Below are 27,577 nucleotides of genomic sequence, written 5' to 3'. Positions count from 1 at the left end.
CATTTGGCATAACACCATCCCTATTATCCTCGCAATTTAAAAAGTCGTATGTTGTTATGAAAGTCGTATGCAGTTGTTACGTTTTAGCTTAGCACGGTAGTATTGAAAACAAATCGTCATGTTTTTTCCAAATTTTACTGAAGTTATCTGTTTACTACAAGTGAAAAGTGATTCCACTGTCCTTGGTATGAACTAAAATAACTTCTGCAGCACTTCACGACACATGAATATATTTTTAATTACAAAAAACGTTGTTTTTATAAATCAATTTAGCCATTTGTCACTGACTGTCATCTCGGTCGCGTACTGAGATTGCCAATCGAGCAGTTTGTAAGTACCGCCTATCGCGGGGTAGTTTGCGTTGGGTCATAATTGAGCGGACAGAATACTTCCATGTATATCATTTCGCTGATAAAGAGTAATACATCAGAGTGACGTCACTGTATTACATAGAAATCTCCATTGCGTCTAACGTTTTGACATTTTAAATAAAGAAGTTGATTCACACATTTACCTAGCGACGGAAATGGTCGCAGGGACTATTAACTCTAAACAGCGCATACAAAGAATATTCACAAGACAAAGTGCAAATCGTGCAAATAAATTAGCAGCACCCAAGAGCTTTCAGACTGCTGCAGCATCAGTGCACGCTTCAAAATGATGGTACTGTGACGCATACACTGGAGGCCACTGATAATATTATTTTTCAATAAAGATAATGGATTCCGAGCATTAGCATCAAAGGGACAAAATCATGTATTTAGTTTAGCGTAAAACTGGTACACATGTAGGTATATTTATCAAGTATGCATATTTAAAACAAACAGTGTTGATTTTGGCTATCTTAAATTAAAAAAACTGATATTGTTAAGCAACAACGAGCACTTCAGAAACTGTTTCAATTTTGTTTACTGAAAAACTGTTACATTATTACAAAAATTGTTACATTTGTTAAATTTATATTTTAGTCTTTAAAATTTACGTTCAATTGTTTTTAGAAACGTAATTATGTTCAATCAAAGTCTTTCTCCTAAAACATAATTTGAAAAAACATCAGATGGGCGTCACTATTTTGCCAACTTAACTAAAATAAACCTTACTAACTAAAAGTTAAAGTCGTAATTCCAAGTTAACTTTCTCCGTTTATCCTTAAGTGCCTATACGACCTTTGACATCCCTTGCGCCCACATAAACACCGCTCGGGGAGTGCTCCGTCTTTATTTAGAGAAACACAAATCAAGGCGAGATTGTATTTATGCGAATTACGTGTTACGTGTGATGCTGTGCGTAAATAACCATTGCGGGTGACAAATGGATGGTATATCATGATTTTGGGCGTAAAACGTTGTAAACATGTACTGCAATTGACATATGTAACGTCCCACCGTGACGGGTAAAGGTACCTTATAGTGGTTGGCGCTTACGCTATTATTAACGCAGCTCCAATATTATTGAGGCGCTATGCGACGTAAGCGCCAGCCGCCATAAGATACCTTTTGCCGTGGAACGTCACACATGTACACGTACAGTCACCTGCAAAACGCGAAAAAATTGTGCCAGATGTTTTTGCTTCGTTGTTCAAGATATTTAATATTGTAGATGAGTTTATGCCAAAGAATGGTCAGACAAAAAAACCTAGATTTAATTTTTAGTGAATACCGAATACAGTAATATGGCTTTCCTTTACGCAAAGCTAGTATTGTTTAGGAACTAAGTTAGATAAATGTAGATCACATTTTCTACATTTAATATACAACTTGTTTATACCTAATAAATGTTTGAAAGTAAAGTTTAGTACACAAAAACATTAAAGAGTTGTTTCTTACTCTGCAGACAGTAAAAAACTTTTGACTACACCAACCAACAGTGCTAAGTTAGTCAGAATGTTATGCTTATGACTTCCGTATACACATATGAAATAATTTCTTCATTAAAAATACAAAGCCAAAAACAATTTGGCACAACATACCTATTACTAAGTATCCACAATTAAAACATGAAAACAACCCACTCACATCGGCCAACACTGTACAACAAAACTAAACTGTAATGGCGTACACTGGCGAGCTTATCTGCTCCCCTCCATTAGGTCGATTGGTACACTTTTGTTTGCAACGCAGTGTACCGGCTGAATTGTAGTCGTGCATTGTTTTCTATGGCAGATGTAAGAAACAGCAGCGGAAAATGCGGTTTACACTTATTTTCTAATTCAGATCTTAAGTTTTAGACTTTAAGGTCTAAATTGGGTTGCTGTGCTAATGGAATTAAATGTATCTGGTAGCACATAAAGGGGGAATTATGTGTTAGATTGGCTGAAGCCAGAAGGCTAGTAGGAATGAGGGTTAAAGCTATTTTTATCATGGGAAAGAATACCAGCAAATTTTTGTAATAAAAATTTTGTACCAGAAAATCTGAACAAGTAGGATATCTATTATTAATCTGTATAAGTACAACGGGACTTAATCGAGTATTTAAGTTTTAAGGCATTGTACCAAGCATGCTGGCGGCATTTCCTCGCTGTATCGCAATGCTGATACGAGCCGCCAGCTCTTCGGTAAACAGATGATGATAGTTTGATGATGATGAGATGTGTAAAAATCGTGAAAGTTATGTTAAGGCGCTCTTATATTTGAGTTTTACGTTTCCGAGGGGGTGAAGCAGACGAGTGGTAGAACAGGCGGGCGGGCGCCCCGCGCGCCCCGTCGCACCATTCCCGCGCAGCACGTCTACATCCTTATTCTGGCGCCATCGGTATTCTGAATATTCTGATTTGTCAGTTCCGGGATTTTTTCCGGCAATTAATATCGAATAAGGTTTATTAGCAAATTCGTATTTTAATGAGTACTTAATGAAATTATATACAATATGAGAGTATACCCCGACAAACTAAGAACCTAATCAAATTATACACAATTATTATGAGACAGAAATTAGTACTTCCTTACCTTAAAAATATAATAGAGTTAGACCAAGAAAATTCTGCAACGATTTTGATTGCACACGCAGTGCAAGTGTTATTTTGAACGACAAACCTTTATGAAATTATGATTAACACTTGCACTGCGTGTGTAATCAAAATCGTCGTAGACTTGGTCTAATTCTAGAAGTCAATTTCGGGCAAGTAGGTATTGAAAATAAGGAAGAATACTGTAGTTCGTTTTTTTTAGCATTAGAAAGTAGGTACTTGACATGTCTTTTAATTGAAAAGCGCTTTTTAAAAATCAGTAACTATTACTTATGAAAGCTTAATTTATATATTAGGACTTTTATTTTATATAAAATCAATCAACATTTGGCATGATGTGTCACATCCCCGTAGCTGCAGGCGTCCATAGGTTATGGTGAATGCGGGTCGTATGCTTGCTTGCCACCAGTGTGGTATATAAAAACAGCATTTTTTGGAATTAATTTCCATATAGCACGGTACGGACTTGGCGGAAATAAGGTAGAAGTACTAGTGCTCAACGCTGCACTAGTATTCGACACGGGCACTTTATGTCAAAGTGACAAGAATTAAATTTGAATACAGAAAGATCGCCGCCGTTCAAATTTAACCGATATTACTTTGACATAAAGTATAGTGTGTAGCTTTCAAATAGAGCTCAACGGCTAATCCTATTGTCTATTGTTAAGTAAAACCGCACGTGCTACTTACCTGCAAAAAAGGGTCTTAATTATTTTATTTGGCACCTGAGCGCGGGCTAGGCCAACGCTCAAAAAACCAGTGTAGGTGCGCTCTCCGATAACGCGCCTTTGTTACGCATCTCGATGACACATTTTAGACTGGTTCTGTAGCGTTCGACTCGCCGGCACTCAGTAACCGAAGTTCGTATTTTTTATGCAGGTGGTTGTGGCACGTGGCACGAGCAGTTTTACTTAACAATAGACAATAGGATTAGCCGTCGAGCTCTATTTGAAAGCTACACACTATACCCATGTCGAATACTAGTGCAGCGTCGAGCACTAGTACTTCTACCTTACCTAATATTAAACACAAAACCATTTTAGGCATTTTTCAACCACTTCCCTTAAATAAAACGCATGTAGATAACTCGGAAACTAAAAGCGGTGAAATGGTTACCACCATACACTAAACACTCCCACATAGGTATTTGAAATCCGTACACATATGTTTAAAAATGATTCAATTTGATTAATTTAATAGCCTTTAATAAAATATGTTTACACAATTTATCAATCGTGACTGAATTCCGGATTGGTTAGATGGGTGTGTGCCTTTGCTTCCCAACTTGTTATAAAATGACAATATGACGGGCAAATGTCTGAAATGTCACAGTAATTAAGAATTATTTTGCTTTTCTTCGTAAGTATGTTGAAAAACATTGTGTGTATAACATATTTGCATATTTATACAGTGGTTACCCATTTTATGAAACGTCCACTAAACTAGCTTAGGTCCGACGCTGGCAGTGGCCACGGGCGTACTGGCGCGGGGAATGGGCGCAAGGTATTGCCGCGTAAGGTGAAATTTAGTAGGCAAAGGTTGAATTCATAAAATTATGAATGAAAAGATTAACGTATCAATAAAAGGACCAGCAATAACGAAGATTTACTTAAAACCTATCGAATGAGGTAAGTTTCATATCCATTTTCGTCGTAGTACTTCTAAAATATGGATCAAAAGACAGCTTTAAGCATGTTTTCAACTTAAGATTCTATCGAGAAAATAATGAGCCGTTGTGTTTCTGACAAGCAAGAACGTAGTTCAAGGACTAAAGTTATACATACTAGAAAATAATGCATGAAATCCTTGTAAAAGTCTGTAAATATGGTTACAAAAAAGCGCATTTTACTACACACCGCGCCTTAAAGTAGGATATCTATTTTTGAAAAAGTTAATACGAACAGAAATAGTACATTATTGTCGAGGCTCGGAAGTAGCTACTTGCAGGCTGAGGATTCGTTTTAAACGGACGACCTTGGGAGTCCGTTTAATTGAATCCGAAGCCAGCAAGTAGCCTTCCAGCCGAGTCATATATAGTGCTTTTCTCAAAAATGGTGCAAGAAACATAAATATCATAGAAACATTTTACAAAAGCAACGTTCTTACGTATATATTTTCACAGAGAAAAGCCCTTGCCGCCTTTTTATTTTTTTAATAAAAAAATAGAAGTGTATTTTTCTGCCGAAAATACGCCAACCTATTTGAGACAACTAAATAGTCGCGGTACTAATCATCTGTTTGGCTGTTTAATGGGCCTGTGCCTTCATTTGATATGGCCATTTGAACTTTTAAAAAGTTTGGAACTCGACAAATAATGGAATTTGTATGCAACATTGCAGTCCCAAAATCGATTGCAGTCTCGATTTTAACTTTTTAAATTTTGACTGACCATAAACTCCGCGCTTCGCGACCTATTTTTTAGACGGCATAGTCGACTTTGCCGTCCATTTTTGAGAAAAAAAAAAATATAAACCAGCGCCTTTACTTCAGACTATCTAAAAAACGATTTAAGTTCCTTAATCGTGCAAATTTTTAGATCTGGTTTACTAAAAGCAAAGGGACATACTCGCTAGGATCGAACAATTATTTTTTTGATATTGAACTCAATTGAGCAACCAAAATTTGATTTATTCCCGGCTCTAGATGTTTAAATTTAAATTTTTAGGGTTCCGTACCCAAAGGGTAAAAACGGGACCCTATTACTAAGACTCCGCTGTCCGTCTGTCTGTCTCTCCATCTGTCCCTCCGTCTGTCTGTCACCAGGCTGTATTTCATGAACCGTGATAGCTAGACAATTGAAATTATCACAGATTATGTATTTCTGTTGCCGCAATAACAACAAATACTAAAAATCAAATAAAATAAATATTTAAGTGGGGCTCCTATACAACAGACGTGATTATTTTTCCCGTTTTTTTGCGTAATGGCCGGTTTTTTCCCTTCAATTCAAAAAACTTTACAGTTTCGTCTCCGCCTTCAAATCTATAGAAAAAAAACATTGACGGAGCAGAACAATGGCAACCCTTTTAAGACTTCATTACTAAACTTCTTTCCAGTCAAGTATTCCTTCAAATAAACCCTTTTAAAATTTTCAAACCACTCGAGAACATTTGACTGGACAAAAGAGGGTTATAAACAAAAGACTAAAATAGAAAGGGGGAAATTTCTATAATTGCACTTAATCGACCGAATACCGACGTGAATTTGATTAAGAGTTCTTTAAAGGTTGTTTCATGGATCATGGTAATATTAATATACCGGGTGTGGCCTGTAATATGAGCAAAAAATTGAACTGTAGGCTGTACTCCTCATACTGACCAACATTTGTTCAGCGACTTTTAAAAATAACTTGTGGTTTGATTTTCTTTTAATACACTTTAAAGTTTATTCTAAGACGCAATGTATTGTGAATTCTGTTATGTTACTGCGTGACAAGCAACGTCAATCACAATGATATGGCGTGGCGTGGCGATGGCGTCCATTGAAGACAATATTTATTTTGTATGAAAAATAGGGAGTCTAAATACTTCATAATTCTTAAAAGTTGTTGAACAAAAGTGTCACCGTTTGAGGAGTACAATCTATGTTTTAATTATTTGCTCGTGTTACAGGCCACACCCGGTATTACTTAATTGTCAGTGAAAGGGAAATTTCCGGGTGAAAGGTATGTATTTATAGATGTGTCGCTATGGCGCACATCTATACCTGTGCGTATCTATTGAATCGGTGCGTGTGTGAGTAATGCCTGAACGTTCACATAAATACGTGCTAGACGTTAAAGGTTCCGTGGGGCGCTTTTTTCGGGCGGGGCGTGAGCGTTTTATACGTAAAAGCGGCGCGCTCCGCTCACGCGCCGGCCGCAAAACGCGCCTGTGTGTCGGAGCCTACACAATGATTGCGGTTTCTTCGAAACATCTTCAATAAATACTTTAGGCTTGCCCATTTATTTACTTTATATCACAATGGATATGAAAAGTCTTTGAAAGAAGCATTCAATGTTTATTTGTCCCAGTTTGAGCAAGTTGATGCTAGTAATGTACTACGCAACCTGGTACTAATTCCCAGTTTTTTTTAATAATCTGGGATGTAAATAAAAATTCGAACTACACCGTCCTGCTATCCGATAATGTTCCTACTTAGGGACCCACTGATTAACAGTCCGCCGGACGGTGTCGGCCTGTCAGTTAGAACAAAATTTTGACAGTTCCGAACAACTGACAGGCCGATACCGTCCGGCGGACTGATAATCAGTGGGCCCTTTTAGAATCGATAACTATTAAATATTCTAAGGAGAAATAAGTTTTCCCATTTTGCCGAAATATAATGGATACTTTTGTAACAACAAAATTTTAATTCTTCATTTTTAGTGTTCCGTATTTAATATTAAACAGTATGTGACCCATATTCGTTTGATACCCTTAACGCCATCTAGCGAGCACAGTCGATAACAACATGGTCCGGGTTGCTAGATTAAAAAATAATTTCGGTGCCTTCCTACATTTATGGTTTTTTTTAAAATCGCAGGTCATTTTTAAATTAAAATTGTCTTCAAATATTTTTTTATTCCCCGGCGCATTGTATTTAATATTATTCTAAGCTAACTAAATAGGAAGGAAAGCGTTTTTTTGTCAAGTCATGAGTGTTCGCCCGAGCCCCGTTCGGACTCTGGTAACCCCGTCGTTGTATCTGTCACCGATGGCTCGCCACGTAGCTAGCCGTTCTTTTTGGATTTGGAAGAGATCGTAGCAAGGTGGTTCGTTTCCTTTGCCCAGCGGCCTGGTGCCGCCTGATGGCTTCTACCTATATCGCGGTTTAAGCCGCCTAATCGTAAGTAGCTCGTCGATTCCTTAATTGTTTTGGATGGATTTGTCAGTGCAGTGTTGATTGTTTTTATATTATTGCAGCTCGTTGGATGTGAATCGTCCTGTGCAGTTGAAGCCCCGGGTGCATTGAAATTATGCAAGTCCTTTCCTACGCCCGCTTATTATCTGCCCCGGGTAAGCAGCGACCTACTCGCAGACCAGTATATTTATTAGATTCTGTGAATGTCTGTTCCGTTACTTAGTAGTTTTATAAATTTCAGGGTTTCAAGATTTACCGTCTTTATTACAAGTTTACGGGGTGGCCTCAAGATGCCAGCTTCTGTAAGCCGAGCTACCAGTGGCAAGGAGCTGTGCCTGGCGTTTCCATACTTCCACGCAGAGGTTCCTGGCCAACGTGGCGGTTGTATTGTTTACGGTCTTTCGAAGTTTTGGAGGTTAGATCGACCCTTTATTTAATATTTATTACTGAACCAGAGATGCTGGTTCTGGCGCCCTCATACCCTTAGTACCTTTTAATTTGTCCGTCAGTAGGCCGCTTCTACCAAAACATTTTAAAAAGAGTTCGCTATACCCATAACTGTTCCCTCAACACTCAAATAAGAGTCTGATGCTCATGTTATTTAGATAAGAGCTAGTTTACCTTAAGTTCCTGTCATTAAGGCCCTTAAGGCTCTCCGGGTTAATTTTGAAATTATTTAAATAAATGTTTTAATCATATTGTCTAGTTTCCTTAATTAATTAAGAAAATATTCCATATTAGTACCCCTAAATAATAGTTGTTTCACTTTATCGTAAATAGTAGTGTAAAAAACTCCTATTAGATTAAATAGTACTTATAAGAAAATAAGAATAACCTAAAATTTCTCGAAGTAGAGAAACCGCGTGAACAAACAACCTTTTCTGAAGACGCCTTAAAGCATATACATTATTAATAAAGTTGTATGTCTTTATACATTATAGATATATTTACATTGTAATGGTACATGAGAAGCATCCTTCAATTACGCCTACAGGCCTCCTTTGTGTCCCGTGTCCGACTTTGCAAACTTATTAACAGCTCTTGATTCGATTAATTCGCATTTGTGAGCAAAACAACAATTTAATTAAACATATCCAAGATACGATGCCTTTGTCTTGTGTTTTGCGCAATTTGAATGTCTTAAAAACATAAAAAAACACGACTGTTTTAAATTCAAGAAAGAAAAACTGTTAAATGAAATATTTTCAAACACCAGCTATCACGGTTCATGAGATACAGCCTGGTGACAGACAGATGGACCTGACAGTGGAGTCTAAGTAATAAGGTCCCGTTTTTACCCTTTGGGTACGGAACCCTACAAATGTTCAAGAATGTGCTGCAGTAGGAACCAAAATTTTAACCCCCTTATTCATAAACGCGCTATAAACCTCAATTAGATAATAATCGTTTGTCCTTATCCGTCATTTTGACTTATGTATTTGTAAGAAAGGAATAAAACATAATTTAACAAAATCAGGCCCGTAAAGTTTTATGAATAAAGGGGCCCTCTGATTAACAGTCCGCCGGACGGTATCGGCCTGTCAGTTGTTCGGAACTGTCAAAATTTTGTTCTAACTGACAGTCCGATACCGTCCGGCGGACTGTTAATCAGTGGGCCCCTTGAGGGGGAGACTTCACATCGTCCAGATCTATATCTGAATCGATCCTCTCGAAAGCAAATAAACATCAATGTGAAATGTAAACAGATGCAAGAGACCTACTTACAGATTTAACGAGATCACTGATGCATACCACTTTAATGATGGACAGGATCAGTGCTCATTGGACTGGATTTTAAAGAAACAGTGAAACGTATCCTCCTATTTTTGCACTTTAAGAACGCGATATCAGGGAGGTGTCACTAGGTACGCAGTTTAGGTACATTTGGCCGGCTGGCCTCACGGGCAGGGCAGGCGTATGGCAATGGGCTGCCGCTCGACCGCACGGTCGTCGTGTCCCGTGGCGCTCGCGCAAATGAGATTCACGGTTCGTGCTCGGTTATAAGTTTCATTTTTGCTGCAGGCGGCGAGTATAGGTATAATTTTATACCTAAATCTGACTTTTGTGAAGGAGTGAATTTTCTGTGCGGTAGTACTATTAGTTATTCTGTGGCGATATATAGCCCAAGCCCTCTCGCGCTCGAGAGGAGGCCTGTGGCCAGCAGTGGGACGTATATAGGCTGAGATGATGATGATAATGATGATATATAAGGTGTATGCGAGTATCCACTAGTTTCCAACTTATTATCTCTCATTCCGAGATGAAACCAATAATTTTTCTGCATCAGTAAGGGTTTACTCGTACAGTCAAGTGTAAAAATCACACATCATACTTAAAAATATGTCCCATAGCTCTTATATCAGCGAATTAAGAACTATGGGATATATTTTGAGTAAGTTATATGCATATATTTTTACACTTGACTGTTTAAAAGTACTTACGTACATATAGCGGCATTCGATCTTTAAAAACCAGTTATTTTTAGGGTTCCTTACCCAAAGGGTAAAACGGGACCCTATTACTAAGACTCTGCTGTCCGTCCGTCCGTCCGTCTGTCACCAGGCTGTATCTCACGAACCGTGATAGCTAGACAGTTGAAATTTACACAGATGATGTATTTCTGTTGCCGCTATAACAACAAATACTAAAAACAGAATAAAATAAAGATTTAAGTGGGGCTCCCATACAACAAACGTGATTTTTGACCGAAGTTAAGCAACGTCGGGCGGGGTCAGTACTTGGATGGGTGACCGTTTTTTTTTTGCCTTTTTTTGCATAATGGTACGGAACCCTTCGTGCACGAGTCCGACTCGCACTTGCCCGGTTTTTTATAAATCACAGCGCACATCGCCCTCTCTCGCATAAACATATAAATATGAGCATGATGTACACTGTACGGGCGAGTGATATCAAAATGAGATCAAATTGGAATACATTTGTAGGTTCGAATCGGGCTCACGTACATGATAAAATAATGATTAATAGTTTTAAAATAGCCAGTCACGATATATGGGGTGAGTTAAAAATAGCCGTAGTTTAATTAAACATGTAGGAACGTGGCACGAAACACAGGGTTTTTACGATGGAATAATTAATAGTTAGGCAGGGACCATTTCAAAGTTTCCGTGTCAAAATAATGTTGTATTGAGATAAGAATTATCCACTTGTTTGAACAACACGCCATAAAACTCATAAATATCTGCAACCATGTAATACCCTGTTAAGGTCGCCGGAAGACGCTGGATGCGGGTCGCTTCCAACCGGCACGTATGGAGGTCCAAGGGGGAGGCCTATGTTCAGCAGTGGACATCTTATGGCTGAGATGATGATCATGATGATGTAATACCTTTGCACATTTAAGCGTGAAAGGTTAAGAGGGAAGTATCTATAGCACGTGACCGTTCATACAAAAAGAGAAAACGTTTTTCCACTACCAACTAAATATTTTCCATTCTCCATGATTTTTTAGTATGTTATCGTTTTCCTATTTTCAAAATTTTCAATACAAAAAAAAAATACGCGGAACCTATAAACCTAGAATATATTAAGCTGAAGCGATCCACATCAAAATCAAAGTGATATGTTAAAGATTTGGTTAGTGGAAAACGATTTCTCCCGAAATGGAAAACGTGTGAAAAAAGTTACTTTTGTTAGCAGCTATACAGATATAATTACTTCAACATTTATAATATTTCCTAGTTGGGATTAGGAATTTAGAAGAATTAGAAGCTATGAGGAGAGCTCTATAATGAATGGCAAAGATTGTAATATGAATGTAACAGCTATGACGCAATATTAGCTATGACACTAACTGCCGTATTCGAACTTCAAGATATTCACAAGAGACGACACGTACTAGATCCATTCTAGATAGGTACGTTATAGTTCAGATATATATCAACTAGTTCTCTTTTGCATCGCAATTCGGGAAGCCAATGTCACTTTTACGTTAGATAGAGTAAGATATCTATTAGATGTGAATTGGATCTCTAAGTCATATCCTGTGAAAATCGTTCAAGAGTATCTCCACAATCGCGCAGATGTCAAATTTGACAGGTTAGATCTTAAACATATCGTTATCGTATCTTGGTGATGTCTAAAAAATATCTATAAATGCCCAACACCGCCAGGCACCGCGACAACTGGAGGAAGATTGTGGAGGAGGCCAAGACCCACAAAGGGTTGTAGCGCCAACGGAAGTAAAAAGTAAGTAAGTAAATGCCCAACACAATTGCGAGACGGTTAACACAAAATGGACATATTTTCTGCGAATTGTGCCATCACAGGGCGGAAGTAGAAGTTTTAATTAGACTCGGGACTCAAACGGCTTCAATACCGCCATGTTTGCTGATAGCAATACTGTCTGTTCCGTATGCCGATTCCGTTTTCATATTTTGACTTTCTTTTAGCCTATTTGAGTGTCCCACTGCTGGGCAAAGGCCTCTCCCCTGGTTTTCCAATTTATGCATAACTCCCGATCTAGCGCTTGATCCGGTCAGTTGTTAACCTTTTGAAAGCCACAGACGGCAATTGACGTCAACGCAAAATCGTGACGACGACGCCAAAGACGACATTTGACGTCGATCGTATTTTGATGAAAATCAACTGAAAAACACCCCACTTTTAGGTTGGCATTATTTATTCACAAAACTAAATTTTACGCCACGGGGCGTCAGTGACACGGCAAATGGATGCGCCGTTTGGCGTTCAAAAGGTTAAGGAAGGCGTCAAAGTGCCGCCATCTCAGCATAATTTCTTCTCCCCTGGTTTTTCATAACTCCCGATTTAGCGCTTCTTCCGGCCAGTTGTTAAGGAAGGCATCAAAGTGCTGCCGTCTCCGCCTGGGCCTGCCTCGCCCACGCTTCTTCGTCGGCATGCACTAGGTGGCTATGTTGTTGGGGACAATCTTATGGCTCCTTTACACTATGGGCCAACGCCGGCCACTCCAAGGGAGGACGCAGCCATGCGGTAGAATGAGATAGCAATCACTTGCTCCCTCTAACGCATAAATGCGTCCCTTGGAGTGGCCGGCGTTGGCCCATAGTGTAGAGGAGCCATTACACAGATCGAGGAGGAGAAGGGAGGGGGGTTTATTGTTTCTCGCGGTAGGGACGACAGTGAGGACATGACTCAAGGCCGGGTCAATGTAAGATCAAAACCTTATCAAATTATTAAAACAGATTTAGATTCCTATTCAGTTCATTCAGTGACCGAATGGATCAATAAGGTAAAAAGAATAGCGAAATTGGATGCCACAATGGATTTAATCGCTTGGAGGCTCAACAGATTACTTTATTGAACCATTTATTCCCTGATTTCATTTCAACCGTCAATTATTTCATTTTAAATATTTTAAATGTGTTACTCGCGTAAGTCACGTAGTTTAAATTAGTAACCCGTTTAAAATTATTTTAATATGTTTGTTTAAGTCTCACGGTACAACAATTTTGATAAAAGCTGGGTATACGTAGATATATATATGCCGTCCGTCACATAGATGGGCGTTTCTATTTAAAGTTATACCAAAATTTTATTAGTATCTAAAGAGCTCGTGATTCTGAGTGGAAAAAATATTAAAATTCCCAAATCTAAAGCAAGTCAGGGGTAGAACGTTACATAGAAATGCGCATGTAGGTAGGTACCAATATATTATTAGCAGAAACCCTATTGTTTTAATTCGATAGCGTGACGAGCGTTCGCGTTTGCGTTGTCTATTTTTTTTTATAGGATTTTGAATAGCGCGCCAAGCGGGCCGTTTTGGAAACTCAAAATCCCATACGAAACGTACATCACGTCACGCAAAATTTACACTAAGGGTCAATGTAAATAAGTTAGTTAACACATTCATTGCCACTCAGCCAAACAAGACGTCCGCGCCAGGCCACAACAATTTCGTCATATAAAGCAGTAGTACCATGATCCCGACTATCCGAACGTCCGGCCTGGGAACGAAATCATAAATATGTACTAGGGATGTACCGACGGGAAAGCCGACAATCCGGCCTCATAGTCTCATTGTAGTCGGCGATTAGTCGGCGACTAGTCGGCAAAAACGGCCGATTAGTCGGCACTTTATAAGCTACAGAAAAACAGGGCAAAAAGAAATAAACAGCAAATATTTACCATAAGCTTTTCACCTATTTTATCCAAATACCTATTTAGGGTGCTTACGAAAACTTTTGTTCGATTTATTGACCGCTTGGTCGCTTTCTTTTCCGATTGTCCGGTTGTCGTATGAACTCAATCCGAGCGCCAATTAGTCGGCTAGTCGGCCAAATCAATAGTCGGTACATCACTAATAAATACACGATAGTCGGGTTTTCGGCACTGAATGTGTTAAAGAAGAACTGAATATTTAATATTCAATGCAGCAAACATCATTAGTATTGTCATAGTAATGAACAAAAGCCAGTTCCCAAACAAACTTACCATAATAAAGCCTGATTTATTACGAAGGAGCGAGTACGTGCCGGGAATTAATTATTGTCTGTTTGTCTGTTTGTCCGCCGTTAACAATAAACTCGCTTATCGCGGACGCCGGGTGAAAAATAAAGGACATGATTAATTGAAGTCTTAGTTCCGGGTTTCGATGCAAAATAAAATATGATAGCAGGGAAGCTCTGAAAGTTTTGTGTAGTTAGTTTGATCAGAGCCCGTAGATTTCGTTTTCAAGAATATTCGCTGACATAAGAGCTATGAGACATATTTTTGAGATGATTTGTGCAATTTTACACTTTAAACTCTCGCGTTTTGTACACATATTTAATTACACAAACGGGTCTACCGCGATATAATTTCTAAACGGTGGAATCGTCATTCAGAGGTGTATGACATCACTACGATAACCGAGCATGACACATCACTAGAGGTAATCGTCCATCTTTAGATTGGTTTTGCGCGAGAGCGCCGTCGCATATTATTTTCAGACCTATACTCCCATATTTCTGATTCCCTAATAAATATTGTTATAAAGTGGTGTACTGGTGTTTTTTTTACTCTTAAATTTCATTGTTCCGTGACCACGGCTGGTGCAACTCAGCTGAAACGTCAGAATTAAAGGTAAAAACAATGACATTATATCGCGGTAGACCCGTTTGTGTTGTGCGCCCATATTTTTACAGTTGACTGTACACATGACATATGGCACTAGAGCTTTGTTTCGTATATGGTGTAAATGGCGCTACTTAATCACCGGTCCGGGCCCGGGATTAAGCTGTTCGATTGCGACCAACCGCAGTTGTCCAGCTCACACAGCGGAGATGTATACAGTGGTTCTTCCTAGACACAGTTCAGTTAATATTTTTGAGGAAAATCGCCTCGCGACTATACGCGACTAACATAAAACGCCAATTACGCAAGACCTAATCTTTTACCTATGTTATGTGTATACGTTCAAATAAATTATATGTATATATCTATATATATATTACAAATACGATAATATAGTTACAATACATGACCCAATTCACCAAATACGTCGGCATTCTGAATGTCCAAACTGAGTTTTATTCAATGTCCAGTCAAAGAAGTCATTTCGAACATCGATCGTCTGAGATAGTACTGAAGTTTAAGTAGCAAAATACTAATCAATACAGGGTGATTCATGAGACGTGAGCAGGCCCTAAGGAAAGTGTACACGATCGAGGGCCCTTATCAGAAAAAAAATTGATTATCTCCGAAATGGAGTAAATTAGAATACCGGTGTCCTTGAGAAAATTATTTGATTTATGGTCAGAATTCACCTGTGAAATAAACGGAAATAAAAAAACACGGTGTATATGAAATACTGTAGTAGTATTTCATATACACCGTGTTTTTTTTATTAGTGCCTATTCTGTACTGTAACTAAGTTACCTGCGGCTCAGTACGGAGCGGTACGACCGCAGCGAGATGCAGCCATGTGTTTTAAATGGGTTTGTGTGTGATCGATCAGACGGAGTGCATTGTGGTGGACTCCTTACCTTTACATTACAGTAAATATAAGGTTTGTAGCTACGGCCATATAAGTTTGCACCACGGGGTTAACCGGGTTAAACCTGGAGTTAACGTGGTTACCGTACAAGTATGGTTTAACAGGTTAACCCCGGGTTAGTGAGTTGCTTCAAGTAGCGCTAAATGTGTATTTTCAAATATAACTAGGAGTGTAACAAAATGAAAGATGTTTTTGCTCTACTAGGCAATTAGGCATCTCACGATGTTTTTTTATTAGCCAAGAAAATACTGTCTCTGGGGTTAAACTGTCTCTCGTTCACCGTAACAGACAGTCAGTGTGTGAGTCCCCTTGTACAATGACCACTCACAACCAAATACACTCTGCCCCATTTTTACTAAGGGCGTTGTAACACAACAAATGTTATCCTGCGCTATTTTCGACATGCAGTCACCTGCAATAATATGTTACTCTTCAAAGACCGCAAAAATATGTGCCACTCTCTTATGGCTCTACAAATAAGACCGTGTCAGATATTTTTGCGGCCGTCGTTGTGTAACATATTATTGCAGCCATTGCAGGTGTCATACCTATCATACATACTCTCATAAAATGTTTTCACTTATATTGCACAATATACTTTTTCATTTACCTCCTCTATAATTATTTTCCTAATCATCTTCGTTTCATTACAACACAATCATAATCTTAGGTAACATCACGAAGCTAGAAAATCTTTCCGTATTCGCTTTCCACCAGCCACTAAGCGAAACGGAACCAAAGCTCCATACAATTAAGATTCAGTTTCATTTGACCGCAGTCGCGTGCCCATCATATCAATTAAGCGATGAGATGCGACAGAACCTAATTATTATAACGATAGGGTTCAATTTCGCTTGAGCGTTTCGCAAGCACATCAGCTCGGTACAAGATTTTAGGATGAATCTTACAGCTATAGAGTTAGGATTGATTTTTGCTTGAGCGTCGTAAAAAGACTGGAAAATGGATTTATAATGAAAGAACGAGCGACACGTGGGAAGGCGCTAGTGAAAGTTCGCGGAAAAACCGCATAGTTCGAGAGCGTGGCATGAGTCATAAGCGGAAGGCGAAATGGAATATTTAAATAAATAAATAAATAAATAAATAAATATTATAGGACATTCTTACACAGATTGACTAAGTCCCACAGTAAGCTCAAGAAGGCTTGTGTTGTGGGTACTCAGGCAACATACATGTCGTGGGTACATTTAAAAAATGACACAAAAGAAAAGATGGTGCAGTCATATCGCTGTTGCTGTTATCACACTGATGCGGAACCGCGCGTGAGTCCGTGTGTGTGCGAGACAGTGTTGCGCTCTTACATACATAATGATTTGAACGATGTCCTTCTCGCACACCGGTGCGGCAACGGATTGGCGTGTATCGACCATTCAATTTGCGATTCTTTCCTGTCGCCTATTCCAGGAGAAATGGGTCGAAAAAACCTTAATATGTCATAAATCATTAATTAATTTATAATAATTTCACAAGGATAACTAAGAAAATTTTAAAAATTACACCCACTGTAATATAACCTACTAAAGGAATGTTGCCTAGTCATATATGGCGACTGCATCCCTAACTAATGACGGTTGCAACGTTGTGTCAAGAGCGGTTGAAACGGCCGATGCATTTCTGCTTATGATGATGATGATGATGATGATCCAGCCTATTTCAATCATGGGGACCACTTCGAATCCTAGTTAGCTCGGCGCTCGTGCGTCCGAATATGCTTAGTTACCGGTATACTCGTAAAACCACAAATCTCTGCCTCCTTACACTTACACCACACTCCGATGCATCGGTGTGAATATTTTTTACAGCCCCTATTACGAGTCGAACGTAACTATGGAAATGAGACAGTTCGATCGCTTTTGTACGTGCTGACTCGCGTGGTAGTAAGAATACGGTAGCGTAGGGAGAAGATGAGAAAGTTTAGGATTTATGTATGACCAGTGCCCTGTTTATCAAAAGCTTGTAACTTGTAATAAGATAAAAAAAGATAAAGATAAAAAATTGTTTATTCAAGTAGGCATATTACAATGCGCTTATGAACGTCAAATAAACCTTTACCGGCTCCAACCGTACACCTCTGCCCCGAGAAGATTTAAATCCCCCCTCAATTGGAGGAGGGTATCCCAATATGGGACCGGCAACAAACTCGGCGGGACACATCTTTTCAAAACATTATTACATCTTATAATTAACATGCATTACGAGTAATTAAGAAAAATACAATTTAAATTACTATAGAATTCATGCAATTATACTCAGTGAGTACATAACTTTATACAAATACGTAACTCTTTCAGAAAACATATCAAATTCTTACAAAAGGAAAAGAAATAAAATCAATAAAAGAAATGAGAATACATATTATATGAATCTGACTGATTGTTATGAGATGCTTTCATACAATTTGATGTGCTTTTTACCTGAGCTGTAAAAATACAAGCGGAAGTTCCTTTTTGACACCTTATTGTTAGAAAGGGACGGAAAGGGACTTCCACTTGTATTACAAGTTATAAGCTTTTGATAAACAGGGCCGAAGGCGCCAGGGGGTGCCATAAGCCTTCACTGAGAAGTGCATACTTGGGAAAATTCGACCTATGCCGCCGTGAGTCAGTGGTCGAATGGCACAGGCACCTGCCCCGATAGCAGAGGACGCTGATTCGATTCCAGGCTGAGGCTGTGGAGGCCTTGGTCAGTTTTTCTTAGTATATGGACATTTATTTCAGTTTATATTTATGTGTTTGATATGGTAAAATATGTTGGGGTAGGCACTCAGCCGGCTTCTACCCAGCAACGTCGGTGGACCGAATGTGGGCTGCAGGAAACTGTACGCGGGTGTTGTGCGGTCGATGGCCCTATATGGGGCGCCCATTTGGGCATTCACCCTGACCGCCGAAAATCAAGCCCAGTTGAGGAGGCCGCAGCGGGTTATGGCAGTCAGGATGGTGAGGGCATACCGCTCCGTATCCCACGAGGCAGCGTGTTTGTTGGCGGGGACTCCGCCTTGGGACCTCGACGCAGCAGCGCTCGCTGATGTTTATTGGCGTGTCTCTGAGGCGCGGGCCGGGGGGGTCCAACCACCTCTGGAGGAGGTCAGACGGTGGAGACTTGATTCCCGTCGAGTGCTCCTCCAGAAGTGGAAAGAGAGATTGGAGGCGCCAAGTGCCGGCCACTGGACCGTCGAAGCCATCCGACCCGTTCTGGAGCGATGGATCAGAAGAAAGGAGGGGTTCCTCTCCTTCCACCTTACTCAGGTTCTCTCGGGGCATGGTTGCTTCGGAAGATACCTGTGTAGGAGGGCGGGACGGGAACCAACTATGCAATGCCACGACTGCGGCGATGCCGAAGACACGGCGCTGCACACGCTGGCCATTTGCCCAGCGTGGGCGGATCAGAGGGCCGCACTCGTGGCCGTAGTGGGGAGAGACCTTTCCTTGCCAGCGGTAGTAAAAGCCATGCTTGGTGGGGAGAGTCGATGGAAGGCGGTGGCCTCCTTCTGCGAGGACGTGATGGTGCAGAAGGAGGCAGCGGAGCGTGGCAGGGAGGAAGATCCGGCCTCTCAGCCAATGCGCCGCAAGCGCGTGGGGCGGCGGCGGTTGGCATACGACCGCCGGTTACCCCCATAAGGGCACTTGTGGGCGGCAGGCTCGGGGACGTCTGTCGCCCGCACAAAGGTCCCTGCGTGGGCGGGCGCGATGTGTAAGCAACGCGCCCACTGAGGTGAAGGGGTGATTTCCCCTAGAGTCGGGTCCGAGTCCGGACGGCTGCTGGCGAGGTTGCGGAAGAGTACTTCGGCGTTCCTGGGACCTCGCCGTATAGCAGCGAGGCGGCAACAGAGGGGTTTTAGTGGGTAAACCTGGGGTCTCATGAACCCACAACAGGGAGTCCCACATAACCATCCCGGCCCGTCCCCGCGCCGGGGTGGTATGCGTAAAGCATTTCCCTTCTTAAAAAAAAAAAAAAAAAAAGGTGTATGTTGGAATATATGTAGTCATTGGGGCAATTTTCTATGTATATATATGATACATACGAGTTATTCGTTCGTGTTTTAAATATAAAGTAATTGGTCAATCGAACTGTTATTTTAAGTATCAGAAGATAAATAAAAACTTTTGACTAACCATTTTTAAAATCTGACAAGTGATGAAAAATTTTTGAAACAAAAAATATGCATGTAACCAAAACAAAGCCTAACATTAAATCCTACACATATCGCATCTAAATGGTAATCCGACGCTAAAATAAATACGATATTTCTGTAATAACCGTCGGGTTCGTATAAATATTGTAACACGAAGCAATGTTGTTTTTGTAACAGTGAATAATATTTTTCTGGGTATAAAAAATAATGCTTGGGAAGGCATACGAAAAAATACAACGACTATAATCATGATATTCTGTCAAACAGAAGTCATCATCATCATCATCTCAGCCTATATACGTCCCACTGCTGGGCACAGGCCTCCTCTCGAGGGCTGTCGTCGTGAGAGGGCTTGGGCTATAGTCCCCACACACGAACAGAAACAGAAGTAGAGTGTAGGATAATTAGGGCCACCCCAGGGCTATAACCGCGAAAATCGAAGTTCGCAAATTGCGGGGATTTTTCTCTGTCACTCTAATTACACCTTCATTGGAGTAAACGAGAAAGATACCCGCAATTTGCGAATATCGGTTATCGCGGTAGCTGCTCAGGCATTCACGCAAAATAGGCACAATGGTTTTCGATTTCCGTAAAATGCCCATAAGGACTAACTAACTACCTAGTACCCACTAGGTTTCGAGGACGTATTTATCCCCGTAGTCTCGGAGAAGACCCAGTCAGTCAGTAAATAATTAAGAAAAATATAATAAACCACTCACGCATTATGTACATTTATTGTCTTTGATATATCTCAGTCACTACATTTACCAATAAAGACATCGCTCAATAATTCCCTCCCCTTTTATCTAATAACCCACTCTTAAAGCACCCACTGACATCTAATCAGCCAAGTGTTAATGTAATCTCTATTACCAAGAAAAAAATCCATTTTGCCCTGTCAAAGGGAGCTTCCTCCAATTTATCTCTCCATCCTCCTCGGGCGATACCAGTGTAAGCCGGATATTTTCGGTTTCGGCTGGCTAGGGGAGAGCGGGATTAGTTTACTCTTTGTAACTGACTGTTCAAAGTTTGTACGGAAAGTTCAGATGTTTCATAATTGTTGTTGGTTTAATAAAACAAGCGAGGTTTAAGTGCTTACTAACTACCATATCTATTTATTGTTTTTAATAAGAAGTGGTTTTAGGTAATTGATTTCAGGCAAGAGGGAAATTCTGCGTGATACCTCGTAATAATTACTAGGTACATATTTTCCTCATTCATTTATCAACAAGTTGTTAAGAAAATATTTCCGTGATAAATATGCTCGCATAATAGAAATCCAAAATGATTGTATTTGCCTAATCATAATAACACTTTAAGCGCCACTTGCACCATCCCACTAACCCGGGGTTAAACGGTTAAACCTTTAACCCAGTGTCAAATGTACTGGTAACCATGGTAACTCCAGATTTAACAGGTTAACCGCGGGTTAGTGGGATGGTGCAAGTGGCCGTAAGACATTTGATATATAACGCAAGAGCGGGACAGGTCTCATCATCACCATCATCATCTCAGCCATAAGACGTCCACTGCTGAACATAGGCCTCCCCCTTGGACCCCTTGGGACAGGTCTGGCGCTTCCCAATATCGGCGAATTTATACTATTTGGCACTTATATCACTTTACCCTAAAGTCCCCTAACGCCCGCGGCGTCGTAGATAACGGGGCTGGACGTAAAACGACCGATATTGATTTATGGACCACTAGTCGCCTTTGGGACCCCTGCTTAAAACTTACTATCTTAAATGATCGATAGGTCTATGTACCTAACTTTGTCAACGTGAGAATTACGTTTCGTTAACCGATTCGGTGCTGTTTTTTTTTACGTGTGGCGTTTGACACGGGAGGAGTGTCATCATATTCTATGGGGCATGGCATGGCTGCCGTGTCATGGAATTATTGTTCCGCTCCACAGCCAAGTGTTTTCGAAAATGGAACACGCAACGAATCGGTTAAACAAAACTTGCATTCTACACATTTTATTTTGGGATTTGAAGATGCAAATTTAATTATACCCTTTGAATTATATCTCGTTTTGTACAGCATACATACCTGAAACAAGAAAAACTAGAATTAGAATGAACGTACAATATTCTCTTTATTCATTTTTCGTCTTAATTTAGGTTAATTATAATATGAATATAAAAGTAAAATATAAAAACACTTACTAAACAATAAAAAATACATATAAACACATTATAAAAAACCTAACCTAGGGTGCCGCCGGCAGCGGGGCAGGGCCCAAGCTGCCGGTGGTCAGGGCCGCAGAGGAACCGACGTACTATACGCGCCGTGTCCAAAATTACCGCCTTCTGTATCTGACCCTTGATCCAACCACCCAGCGAGAGTCTCTCTAGGTGTTGGTCGAGACTCTTCGGTACTTTTGTACCGAAACTGACTGAAATAGCAAGACACGTTCGTACGTTTCCGTGAAAATACGAAAAAAAATACACTACATCAACAATCAACATAAGTTGTCATCGCGCAATACATTTTAAATAAATACATAACTGCACTTTGCATCCTGTAATAGGTGCGGGAAATACACGAAGAAAGAGGAAAACATACTGAGCTGAAGAAGCGAGAAGGCTGTGTTTCTCTACTACGAAGCCAGAATGCAGATACATACGCTCATAAAACTATACTTTTTATCTTCATTTATATGTTAAGTATATTTGAGCGATAATCGCGTGCATCTGATCATCAAGATATCCTCAATATACTCCAGCAAGCCTATTATGGATCGCTTTATCCACGCGATAAAACAACTGTCACTTTTTAGCTCTGCGGTATAGAAAGAGATGGACACCGTTTTATCACGCTGTCACGTAGACAAATACGACCATCATATCCGTACAGTAACATTTCATCTACTCGCTTCAACCAAAGCGTGACTTTACCTATCGGAAGCGTGTAATGAATCAATATATTTTTTTCCCTGACAGACTGACAGATTGATGATTGGCATTTTAACAACAATTGGATAATAACAAGTTTCATAATTAATTCTGCAATGTTACAACTGAAAGTACATAACACGACATTTAATAGAGTTTCGTTGATAATAATTAATACAACAACTTCATTATCGAACTCCCTGGTATATCATAAGTCAATCAGTGTTACTATTTGTAGGGTAATTCGCCAGTAACTGGCCGCTTTTAGAAACTGGCCGCCCTAAACTAAAAATGAATTCTACCCACCTATAAACAGGATTTATTTTAGTATAAGGTGGCTAGTTATTGAAGGCTAGCCAGTTATTGAAACCTTATACTAAAATGAATTATGTTTATAGGTGAATAGAATTCATTTGGTGGCCAATTACTAGCAGTGGCCTCTTACTGGCGAATTACCCTAGTTGTTGTTTGTGTTGACAAAATCTGGCAAAGAGATCGCTCTTAAGCGATAAGACCGCCAGTTGTTACCTCTATCTCTATCATGAATTGTATACCTACTGTGTGAGGTGTGCAATAGAGAGTATTGTATTGTATTTGAATAGTAAAAAAACAATAACGTATCACACGTTTTAGTTTAAAATTAAGAAGCCAAATTCGAGATTTAGGGTAACATTCCATTTCCAACGACAGCTGCACTACTGTCAATTATACTATGGAAATTGACAATGACAGCGACGCGTTCAGTACCGGTAGTGCAGCTGCGGTTAGAAATGGAATGTTACCATTAAGTTCACGCAACAAAATACCAACCAACTCCAACCAACCAACTCCAACTCCACCAACCACCAACCAACCACCAACTCGACCAACTCGATATAAACTAATAAATAAAAGTAAACAACAAAAGTCCACCTTCACCTCATACACTGAATACAGAATCATCCAAACCCGGGGGAAATGTAGTCCCTTAAACTTATTTACAACATTCTAAGATGAAAAAGCAATCGGATTACTAACTTATATTCGTTTATTTAGGGTTGTCGATATTTTTGACTTAAAAGAAAAAATAATAATATTTCCACCGACGGTTGAACTTTCTTCTACAGCTGCAGTATGCTTTTGTGGCACTAGACTTAATGTTAAAAAAACCGGACAAGTGCAAGTCGGACTCTGTACTTTTTAGTATTTGTTGTTATAGCGGCAACAGAAATGCATCATTTGTGAAAATTTCAACTGTCTAGCTATCACGGTTCATGAGATAGAGCCTGGTCAGCCTGGTGGCAGACGGGTGGGAGTCTTAGTAAAAACTAGAACAACAAGTAATTAAGAAAACCCCTGCAACATTCATATCCTTCATAAAAATAATTATTTTACAGAAGTGGGCCTTTTGTAATGAGGGTTTTTTGTTACATTCTATATACTCGGGTCTGTTACATTCCGTATGTTATAGGTCTATTTTCCTGAAATAAAAACTCATTTCATTAATTCATTCATTCATAACAAGCAGATTCAAACTCCATATTGTTAGTCAAAAATGTACACAACTCGTTAACAAATTCGCAAAGTTGTCAACCCTAAAGCATAGGCGTTGAGGGAAATACCTATGTTTATTTTGAAGGGCGGCAAAAGTAATCAAACGATGAACATTGAACACCCACTAATAATAATTCTGAAGTTTATCAGGAATTTCCCGAAAATAAACACGGAATCGGTGAAATGAGAGTTCTCGAATCGGAGCGACATTTTCGATATCTCAATGCTAATGTGGAGTTGAACGTACAGGGAAACGCAAGTTAATTTATAGGGTGGTAAATATCAAACCATCTTTAAGTAGGTACTTCGAAACTCGCATCTTGTTTGTGTACATGAATAATCTCTGGTTTCCATATGAGTTCATTAGAGGTAGGAGGTCATTTTGCCCAACTCTCCGGTCTCTCCGAGTGCAAAGGTTGAAAGGTTTCAGCTTGGGAAAAAATGTTTTATATGTCCGGCTATCCGTCTATTCTCCTCGCAAAAGTCGCATTTCTCAATCGACTCTCTACATATCTACTCGTAGACAGCTCAGTCACTAATTTAAGTGTATTTTATATTGTTCCAAGATCTTTCTTACATTTCAAGTTATTTACATATTTGTATGTCCTTTGTCTTTCTGTTACCTTGTTGTACATGTTGCTATCACTCTCTCTCTTCCAACCGTCTCCTAACCTAACGAACCTATCCTATCTATTGGTTTAATGTGACTACCGTCAAAACATTACACAGGAGCTTTACGATCTGCCTGATCTTACGATCGGCCGCCGACATATAGATAGTTTGCCTTTGTCCTTGGATTATTGTACAATAGGTTTACTACTATTATTTACCAAAGGTTTGCGGAAGCATAGTTGCTTAGCCCTTAATTACTCGTACATGCAAGTCACGCCATCTATTAGCGAGAAGAATATTGTTTCATTATTAATCAGTATTCCCCGCACCGCCACTTCATAAATTAAATATTCTGCAAGCTCTTAAAATTAAAATTCTCGAAACTCAAAATATCCAAATCAAAAAAAAAAAAAAAGCGTAGTTCAAAGTTAATTTCAGTATAATTTGGCTTTTAAAAAATTTAATGGGATGCGCATACCGTGGGGAAATCGGGCATAAAAGGACGTCAGAACGGATCATGTCCAGCCTCGGTTATGTACAGTCGACTTGGCATTACTCGTAAATTACTATTCAGGCGTATGTAAATATACGAGTATGATGGCACTTCGCTTAATTGGCTACTTTCCTACTAGTTTCTTTTTTAGAACTGTCAAAACGATTTGACAGTTCAAAAAAATTACTTTATATGATTATTTGTGTAGTGACGTCATAGTCAACTCACTTACTTTTTATACTTCCATCAGATTTATTAAATATAAATTATGTTTAAAAATAACTGCTATCTATGTTTTTCTAATAATTATCTGGTGCTTTATTTCGTGCACGGTGTGAAATAATTTATTTTAAGTATAGGAAAGTACCCAATTGCTTACCTGAATGTGTAATAACTATAGGTACATTTTAGTTGATATCGCGCGAGAAAATATCAATAATTGAGTTTGTATGTCACTTGAAATTAGACCTTAAAACACATACATTTTTCAATTTTGCCGCCTTTTTCTACTGACAAGATCTGCTTGACCAACTTTATATACCTAGTCCGTCGACGTCCATCCGTCCACAAAAGTCAAAATTCATATGAAAATATGAACCACATAAGGCGATGGCGCATAGTTATTGTTGCTGCCAAGTTGGTGCAAACTTGGCTTAGACTAAATTATGCAAAAAAATATGCCAGATTGTAAACGGAAAATTTTGGTGCCAAAGCCAGTGAAAATATGCCAGATCTGGCATCATTTATGCCAAGTTGGCAACGCTGCCTCGTAGCGCCATCTATCATACCCTACGCTGTTTTTGGGCTTGTACAAGTACAGAGTAAACGAGTGACCGTTGTTAGGGTTCCGTACCCAAAGGGTAAAACGGGACCCTATTACTAAGACTTCGCTGTCCGTCCGTCCGTCCGTCCGTCTGTCACCAGGCTGTATCTCACGAACCGTGATAGCTAGACAGTTGAAATTTTCACAGATGATGTATTTCTGTTGCCGCTATAACAACAAATACTAAAAACAGAATAAAATAAAGATTTAAATGGGGCTCCCATACAACAAACGTGATTTTTGACCAAAGTTAAGCAACGTCGGGAGTGGTCAGTACTTGGATGGGTGACCGTTTTTTTTTTTTGCTTTTTTTTTGTTTTTTTTTTGCATTATGGTACGGAACCCTTCGTGCGCGAGTCCGACTCGCACTTGCCCGGTTTTTTTTCACTGCAGCCAGCTTACACGGTAATGTATGCACGGCTAGAATAATAAGCGGGGTGGCTCGCGGGAAATCCGGGACAACGCCGCTTCCTGTCACAGCGGATTACGTACAGTCAGCAGATATATATAAGATATATATACTTGGTCAAGCAAATCTTGTCAGTAGAAAAAGGCGGCAAATTTGAAAAATGTAGGCGCGAAGGGATATCGTCTCATAGAAAATTTGAATTTCGCGCCTTTTTCTACTGACAAGATTTGCTTGACCATCTATAGTTACAGATATATATTCTTAAAAGCCTATCAACGCGCACACTAGCGCCACTGCTAAATAATCGAGATTTTTTAAATTTACGAAATATATTTAAAAACCGGGCAAGTGCGAGTCGGACTCGCGCACGAAGGGTTTCGTAGCATAATGAAAAAAAAAAAACAAAAAAGCGCAAAAAAAAAACGGTCACCCATCCAAGTACTGACCACTCCCGACGTTGCTTAACTTTGGTCAAAAATCACGTTTGTTGTATGGGAGCCCCATTTAAATCTTTATTTTATTCTGTTTTTAGTATTTGTTGTTATAGCGGCAACAGAAATACATCATCTGTGAAAATTTCAACTGTCTAGCTATCACGGTTCGTGAGATACAGCCTGGTGACAGACGGACGGACGGACGGACGGACGGACAGCGAAGTCTTAGTAATAGGGTCCCGTTTTACCCTTTGGGTACGGAACCCTAAAAAGGAGGCGGCTACGTACTGTATTTTGTATTCAAGTACCTATTTAATTATTTCAGTATTATAACTTAAAACGTTAATTTGAAAACTCTGGAACAAGAGTCATACGGCTCGATTCGGGAAATGAATTAGAGATGCAATAGATATGAAATAGTAAAGATATGTGACGTTCCACGGCAAA

At 39.6% G+C, this 27,577-nt stretch overlaps 1 protein-coding gene and 2 long non-coding RNA genes across 5 annotated transcripts in view; 2 read left to right on the top strand and 1 right to left on the bottom strand.

The window, feature by feature from the left end:
- LOC134675876 (heterogeneous nuclear ribonucleoprotein L) overlaps positions 1-27,577 on the bottom strand; it is a 678,145-nt gene that overhangs the window by 340,667 nt on the left and 309,901 nt on the right. The window lies entirely within an intron of this gene.
- The window catches only part of LOC134675947 (uncharacterized), a 205,412-nt gene that overhangs the window by 173,422 nt on the left and 4,413 nt on the right, over positions 1-27,577 (top strand). The gene's annotated exons all lie outside the window — the stretch shown is intronic.
- Positions 7,656-8,310, top strand: LOC134675782 (uncharacterized). The gene is made up of 3 exons (XR_010099789.1): positions 7,656-7,792; positions 7,870-7,962; positions 8,049-8,310. It is a non-coding gene; the product is annotated as an uncharacterized LOC134675782 (long non-coding RNA).

Source organism: Cydia fagiglandana, chromosome 23 (assembly GCF_963556715.1).
Source record: "Cydia fagiglandana chromosome 23, ilCydFagi1.1, whole genome shotgun sequence".
Taxonomy (NCBI): Eukaryota; Metazoa; Arthropoda; class Insecta; order Lepidoptera; family Tortricidae; genus Cydia; species Cydia fagiglandana.
Note: the sequence above shows the minus strand (reverse complement) of the source record. Positions and strands in the feature narration are given on the sequence as shown.